Source organism: Cucurbita moschata, unplaced genomic scaffold (assembly GCF_002738365.1).
Source record: "Cucurbita moschata cultivar Rifu unplaced genomic scaffold, Cmos_1.0 Cmo_Scf00117, whole genome shotgun sequence".
NCBI lineage: Eukaryota > Viridiplantae > Streptophyta > Magnoliopsida > Cucurbitales > Cucurbitaceae > Cucurbita > Cucurbita moschata.
In genome coordinates, this window is record NW_019268633.1 from 185526 (window position 1) to 193818 (window position 8293).

The following is an 8293-nucleotide window of genomic DNA, read 5'->3' on the forward strand; positions in this document are numbered from 1 at the left end:
AAAAAAAATTAAAGGATTAAGCAAGAACAAATGACTTAGTCAAGTCACTCACCCTAACAAGTGATTTCAAGGAGTTAAAGCCTTTTGAAAAGAATGGAAAAGGAAAAAGTAAATGAAAAGGGCAAAAGAGTCATTTTATCAATTATCAAGAATCTTTCCGGATTCGTAATTCCTTATTTAGAAGGAATCTCAAGATTCAAAATAAGCGAAAAATGATCAAAAAGCGATCAGGAATTTGTAGAAAAATTATGGATTTTTTTGAGAAAAATAATAATAAAATATTCGGAAAGTGGCAAATTACCAAAATAACCCTATAAGAATGGACAATTACAGAAATGCCACTATAATTAGAATCAGAGCATCTATCGTGACCATCTGAGAAAAATCCTTCGAACTCAAATTTCAACCATTGGATCTCCTCCAAACTTTGATATGATCTAGAACGAACACGCACGGATCATCACATCCAACGACTAGTATTCAAAGCCAAGGTCGGTAAGGATATGCTCGGAGTTGATATATCCGAAAATTATCCAGAAAGTTCGATCTATAAATAACGAAGATTCTGGAGCTCTCAATGTCGGTTTAAGCTCCTCCTACAAAGTCTTAAGTACAATGTCGGTTTAAGCTCCTCCTACAAAGTCTTAAGTAGGAGCAACAATACGGAATAAGAATCGAGAAAGGTCGATCCCCCAATCGAAGGCAATAAGCGTTTAGATTGTGGGTCTCCTACTCTCATATTTCTTCCAAATTCGAGAGAAATCCTCCACCATTTCTCTTCAAACTTCTAAATAATGAAGAATCTGGAGCTCTTGATGTCGGTTTAAGCTCCTCCTATAAAGTTTGAAATAGGAGAAACAATACGGAATAAGAATCGAGAAAGGTCGATCCCCCAATCGAAGACAATAATCGTTTAGATTATGGGTCTCCTACTCTCAGATTTCTTCCAAATTCGAGAGCAATCCTCCACCATTTCTCTTCAAACTTATTCCTACCGTTTCTCAACAAGATTACCAACAAGTTCTATGAAGGAATAGAGTGCTGAAAGTGCCTAGAAACCATTCCCCCAATTCAATCCGCCATTGAAGAACTTCAAGAAAAACTTGAAAATCCAATCCTTGGATACATGATGATTCGTCGAGCAAGAATGATTCCAATCTGTTTCTGCACCTCCAAGGAATGCTTCCAAAGAAGATCACGAAGAAAAATAACCTCGAGAGAGTGTTGAATTGATGGGACGAAATTAAATTGGGAATAAGAGNAAGATCACGAAGAAAAATAACCTTGAGAGAGTGTTGAATTGATGGGACGAAATTAAATTGGGAATAAAAGTCGAATTCCTATCTACGATTTCTTTTCCTTCAAATTAAGGATTCCTTTAGCTTTAGAGGAAGAAGTTGAGTAAACTTGATGAAGGAATCGAGAGATGAAACATCGTAGAACAAGCTACCCAAGAGATCGAAAATCTGGCGTTTTGAGTGAGTTGCATACCGAGAACGATTTTTGGAAATTAAGGTCTTACACTCAAAGACGTTCCTCCAAATCAATTCCTTTGGCCTGAAGAAAGGATATGGAAGAGGTTCAATGAAGAAATAGGGCCTTGAAACCCCTAGAATCGGCTACCCAATAAGAAACCCTTTATTTTATCTCCAGCGATAAATCAGATTTTGGATGAACTTTGGAAGCGAATGTCTTAGGCTACGATCCACGAGAAGGTATCAAATAAAATCCCTAACCCTTCCTTGTAATACAGGTATCAAATAAAATCCCTAGCCCTTCCTTGTAATACCCATCTTTAAGTTTCACGAAGAAATCGTGGAGAGAACGCTGTAAATGTGGCTGTACAGGCCGAGTTTCAGATGGCGGCGACACGAAAAATGCGCATCTTCTTCCTGTTCAGAGGAAGAAAACGATGATATGGCCAGTTCAACTGAACTGTCAAAGTCAACTCAAAATTTGACCTTTTTTCGGGTTTTCTCAATTTTAACCCCATTCCAGATCGATTCTCATAGAAAATCTTATGGTTTCAGAAACTAGATACAATAAGGAGTACATGGAAGGAAATTTGAAGTAATTCAGATACTGGAAGCTCAAGAATGGACGTCCCAAACGTCGACGACGAGGCAAGTAGCCACCTTGGACTTTTTGTAAAGAAATACTTGTAGAAATTGCTTGGATTTTCATATGAACCCTAAACAAAGTATGAATTAAGGACATATGAAAGAAAAACCTAAAGAACCGTGAGTTAAAGCCCTGAACCGATCAAATAGCTCGAGATTTAAGTAACGTTAAAATAACCCACTAATGAGCTCCGCTGCATATCAAATTTTAATACTGAGCATATTATATTATGTTGAGGTTAGATTTGAAATTTGGTGGTCATTGGATAAGGATATGTAGGTAAACCAAGAAACGGTGTAAAATGACCATAATGCCCCTAAGGTAATTTACCTTCGGTTCATGACCTAGATGACCTTCAAATGCTATGAAATTCATCAGTAGATCTTATTTTATGAAATGTTATATGAATCCTTATCCCAAGTGGTTATATAAGGTAATGAAGTTTGGGAGTTATTCGAAAACTTTAGTTAGCGAAAACAAGATATGGGAGAAAATGCTCATCACGATCCATATGACCTTTTCCATGAAGCACGATGTTTATAAGTTTTGTAGTCAATGTTGCCAATGTTTGCTGCACACAAAAAATGATAGGATGTTAAATTTTTAAGTCACTTTTGGAAAGTATGGTGGATAAATTGGGTACCAAATTATTGTTTTCAACTACATGTTATCCTCAGACTCACTTGCTAACTGAGGTTGTTAATAAAATATCAGCAACATTTCTTAGGGCTATTATTTATAAGAATATTAAGTCATAAATTGGGTAACAAAATATTGTTTTCAACTACATGTCATCTTCAGATTAATGAGAAAACTGAGGTGGTTAATAGAACACTAGGAGCATTGCTTAGGGCTATTATTTGTAAGAATATTAAGTCTTGGGACGAATGTTTGCCAGTCATTGTTCTCTTTTTGAAGTTGCTTACGGATTTACTCCACTTACGCGTCTTGATTTGCTTTCTATTCATTCAAATATTTTTGTGAGTAAAGTAGCCACAAGTAAGGCAAATGGGATCAGAACATTGCATAAAGAGGGGAAGGAGACAATTGAGAAACAAAATGTCAATGTTGCTACAAGAATTAACAAAGGACGGAATGAAATCATTTTTCAAACCAGTAACTGGGTTTGGATACATTTTCGCAAGGAGTGATTCTCATCTCAAAGGAAGACAAAGTTACATCCAAGAGGGGATGACCCTTATCAAGTCCCTGAAAGAATTAATAACAATGCATGTAAAATGATCTTCCAGGAGAATTTTCAGCACATTCTACTTTCAATGTTGCTGACTTGAGTTCTTTTGATGTAGGTGATGATTTTTTGATTCGAGGAAGAATCCTTTTGAAGAGGGGGAAGATGATAAAGATCACGGTGTTCCAAATGTTCCAACTGGACCTATTACACGATCCAAGGCCAAGAAGATTCAACAAGCATTCATTCTTCATCTACAAAATTAGATAGGCTCGGTTCAACTATTATTTCATGTGTTACAAGCTTATTAGATTGAGGAAGGACCATTTGGAGCTTCAGAAGTGAATATTTACACAGTTGAAGGAGCAAATGATGTTGCAAGCATCATTACATGAGTTGTTAGAAAACTTTATTTATTTTTAATTTCATAAATTTGTAAGCGTAGAATTGTCAAATTGGCTTCGTTTTTTTTTTTTTGGAGATTTAAGGGGATCGAGATTAAATCCCAGCCACTAACTTTTTTTGTGGGAGACTATAAATACCCACAAATTATTATGTAAAAATCAGATTTGTGATGAATGAAATTGATCAATCAAGTTGAGAAGTTCCCCTTCGAAATCCGAGCATCGTGTGTGAGCCATGCAGTCACGCTTTGACATTGTGTGGTTGAGTGAAATTCTCAACCTTCTACTTATTTTTGGGGTTTCTTTTCTCCGTATTCATTGTAATTTATCCTGATACAAACAAATTTATTCTTGTTGGGAATGTATTAAGCACATGGATTTATTAATTACGGTGAACTTTTGTATAAAACGAAGTAAACACAAATGGAGTAACATGAGATAGAAGTAAACATAGTAATAAAAAGAAACTACATAAACTTGAAGTGAATCCCATTTTAGAATATAAATATTGTTCAATTGTAGCAAAGAAGTAGTTTTGAAAACTAGCCACTCCATATCGATCTATGTTTGGAAAATTAAAATAAAGAAAAAAAATAAATAAATATATTTTTCAAAAACTTAGTTGGGTGTGAAATTTTGCTTAAAATTCAAATGTTTTCTTTTCTTTTCTTTTCTTTTTTATAAAAGGATAAAACACATAATTTTGAAACAAAACAAAAAACAAACAAAAAAAAACAAAATAGTTATCAAATGGGCCTAATTTTTAACATATCTATCCCAAAGGAATGCATGGGCTCTAGTGGCAATGCTGCTTCAACTGTGTGATAGACCATGTGAAGTGAACATCACAATAATAGTAGCTTCTAAAGCACAAAAATATGTGGATAAATTTCATATATTGAGGTCGGATAAATTTCATATATTGAGATGCGGAAAACATATACACACGGGCAGCTAAAAATGATAGATCCACTATAAGGACATTTGGTCTAGTGGTATAATTTTTTGTTTACAAATTAGGTGGAATGAACAAACAAAAATAATGAGTTTAAAATTACGGAACAAACTATCAATTTTCAAATGGAATGGAGACATAAGACCATTGGAAAAAAGAAAAAGACAAAAGAAAAATATTAAATACATTTTCAACTAATGCATTTGGTTGAGAGATATTATGACCAATATAAGAAAAATATAGCATTAACTAATTTTCATGGACACATATGGATCCTTAGCATACTAAAATGACTATTATTATTTGTATCAAACCAATAACAATTCATATCAGCTAAATCTTCCAATTGATAATTAGGTCAGAGAAAGAACTTGAATTTATTTTTATATCTATCAACATGTTTGCTACTTTTATCTAAAACTTGATGGAGTTTTTCTTATTTGCATTGTAAAATTATGTATTTTGGATATCATTTCTATTTCTAGAATTGAAACAAAAACATGTGGATAAATTTTAAATATTGAGGCTCATAAAAGATAGATCCACTACAAGGCATTTGGTTTAGTGGTATGATTCTCGCTTCGGGTACGAGAGATCTCGAGTTTGATTCTCAAAATGCCCCCAACAATTATATCAAATTGAAGCATGCAATATAATAAGATTTGAAATAGGTTTTTTTAAACTTCGAACCAAGAAGTAATTTAGATGGATATTTGGAAAGAAAAAAAGAAGTTATATTTAATTATAATTTACAAGTGTCTTTATAACATGTTAATTGAAGAGAGAAAACAACAATAATAAACAAACAAAGGAAATTTGTGTGTGTAAGATTCTTTATAACTTACTTTTTCGGGACTTGGACCATAAACAGTCATCTACTCTTACTCCTACTCCCTTCTCTAAGAATCAACGTAGCATAATCATTCCATGAAGGCCGAGGCAGTCTTATAAAAGAAGATGAGGGTACCACTTTCAAATCATCCATGAGGATTTGAGAAAGTTTTGTAAAAGAAGATGAGGGTACCACTTTCTATTGCATTATTTCTATGTGAATAGAGAATGAACCATATTCTTTGGAGATAAGATAGAGCCTCGAGCCTAACTTCAAAGGCATTACACAAATTGTTCTATGATATTTTTTCTAGGAACTCTTTGTTATGTTGTCCACTGAAGGTGTCAGGAAAGAGACACACATTCTCTATTGCACTAATCTCCCAGTAGAAGTTTTACCCAGGTCATCTGTCGTCACAACCTTTTTAAGGAAGATGCGCCCAAATAACCATTGAACAATAACATTTAAAGAAGTTTCAGAGAGCGAGAAGAGGATTGTGATAGAATTTGCCCTAGGTAAAACTTCTTTAAATGTCTTAACTAATCATGACCTCATAATGAGGAGTCTCTTGGACAACAATAACATATGGACAACAAATGTCTTAGCCAATTGTGACGGTCATGATTGCTCAAGGCATGTCGCCTAAATAATCGGTAAACAATAACATTGCCCAAATAACCACCTTGGACAACAAATCGTTTACAAGAATGGCTGAGACATGCAACATGCAACCACAGGCAACACGCCTTGGGCAATCATGACTGTGACATCTGCCCCCACACAATTTATTTGATGAGGCTGACTTTAGGTCTCTCGATGTGCTTCCAGCTGATCTCATAATGAGGAGTCTCTTCCAACTTACTAGGAGCTGTTGAAAATCACTTCTCGGTTTGTTGAGTGTTCATGTCTTCTCTGTTCGTGTCTTTCCTACTTTCTTCGCTTGAAACTTTTTTCTTATTTGTATGACGTCATACCACCTGCTTCTGCTTGATTTTTTCTTGGTCGAAATAATAACGTTTCAAGTTACTAACGTGGACAACAAGGTTAGTCCGTATCCATAAGAGCAATTGGATTTTATATGATGTTTTCATAATCTTATGGATAACTTTAACTAGTCCATAGTATTTTCACACCATTTTTTGGTTCTTGTTGCTTTGAACTCGAAGTTTATTTGAAATTAACTTATATGAACTCTTTATTTTTCTTGAAATTATTGTGGTTGACGCTTCCGACTGATCCTTCTCAAAATGCCCCCAACAATATTATATCAAAATGAATTATGCAAGATAATATGATTTCAAATGTGGTTTTTAAACATTGAACCAAGAAGATGAGAATAGAGAATGAAACATATTCTTAGGAGAATAAAGATCGTCTTGAGTCGGACTTCATAAAGAGCATTACACAAATTGTTCTAGGAACTTTTCAGTCAAATAGGTCATCTGTTGTCACAATCCTAATTCTTCTTGAATTCTTTCTAGGAACTTTTCCGTCAAATAGGTCATCTGTTGTCACAATCCTAGGAACCTTTCAATCAAATAGATATCTGTTGTCACAATCCTAGGAACTTTTCAATCAAATAGGTCATCTGTTGTCACAATCCTAGGAACTTTTCAATCAAATAGGCATCTGTTGTCACAATCCTAGGAACTTTTAAATCAAATAGGTCATCTGTTGTCACAATCCTAGGAACTTTTCAATCAAATAGGTCATCTGTTGTCACAATCTTTTTAAGGAAGATGCGCTGAAATAACCGATGAAGAAGTTTTAGAGAGCCATAGGTTCGAATCCTGTCACCTTGATGTGATATTCTCAAGGGCAAAAGTACAAAGCCCCGTAGTTTATCCGTGGTTAGGAAGGTAGGCATGTTGTTCACTGTCGTCACTATCCTTTTAAGAAAGATGCGCCCAAATAACCGATGAAAAAGTTTCAGAGAGCCATAGGTTCGAATCCTATCACCTTGATGTGGTATTCTCATGGGCCGAAGTGCAAAGCCCCATAGCCTATCCGTGGTCAAGAAGGTAGGCGAACCGCGCCACTGAAAAAAAAAAAAAAAGAAGATCTCCTTTTCTATCACATGTAGAATTGTCATTCTTTTGTCTTTTGAAACCCCTTACCTTATCAGTCATCGGGCAGGTTTTTGGTATCATATATCTAGATAATTATTATGAAAAAGCTATTCAACTAGTGTGACTTAGATAACCTTTCTTTGTGGTATCGGTCATGCTATTTGAATAGCCTGAAGTCATCATAGCCTCTCCACCAGTTTCGAAGACTCCTTCGGCATCAATGTGCTCAAGTGAAAGAGATCAGACCCTTTCCTGAACTAAAACCGGGCACAAAACGCCGAGGAGAAAGTTGAAAGCGAGCTCTTTTCGCGTATACGCAATCTCGAAACCCAATTAGCTCACAGACTGTCATAAGCGCCTACAATGCTGGAATTTGCAAAGCTAAAGGTCCTTCTAGAATCCTTGCAAAACGCTCACAGAGAAAGCTAACTTAACGGATTGATTCCAACCAAGAGCTGGTTAGAAGATGAATGACTCTTAGATCGAACTTGGAATCTATGATGGTCACTCTTAGATACCAAGACAATTCACTCCAGAATTAGCTTAATCAAAACTAATTCAATGAATCGGTTTAAACATCAAACCTAAAGCAAGGTTTGAAAAAGAATAACACCAAAAGGGTATCCAGAAAATAGTTTTTTATGTATTCAACAAAATCTTCTCAAACATGAGTATTACATGCCTTTAAATAGGTCTAAAAGGTAACCCTAACATAATATGGTT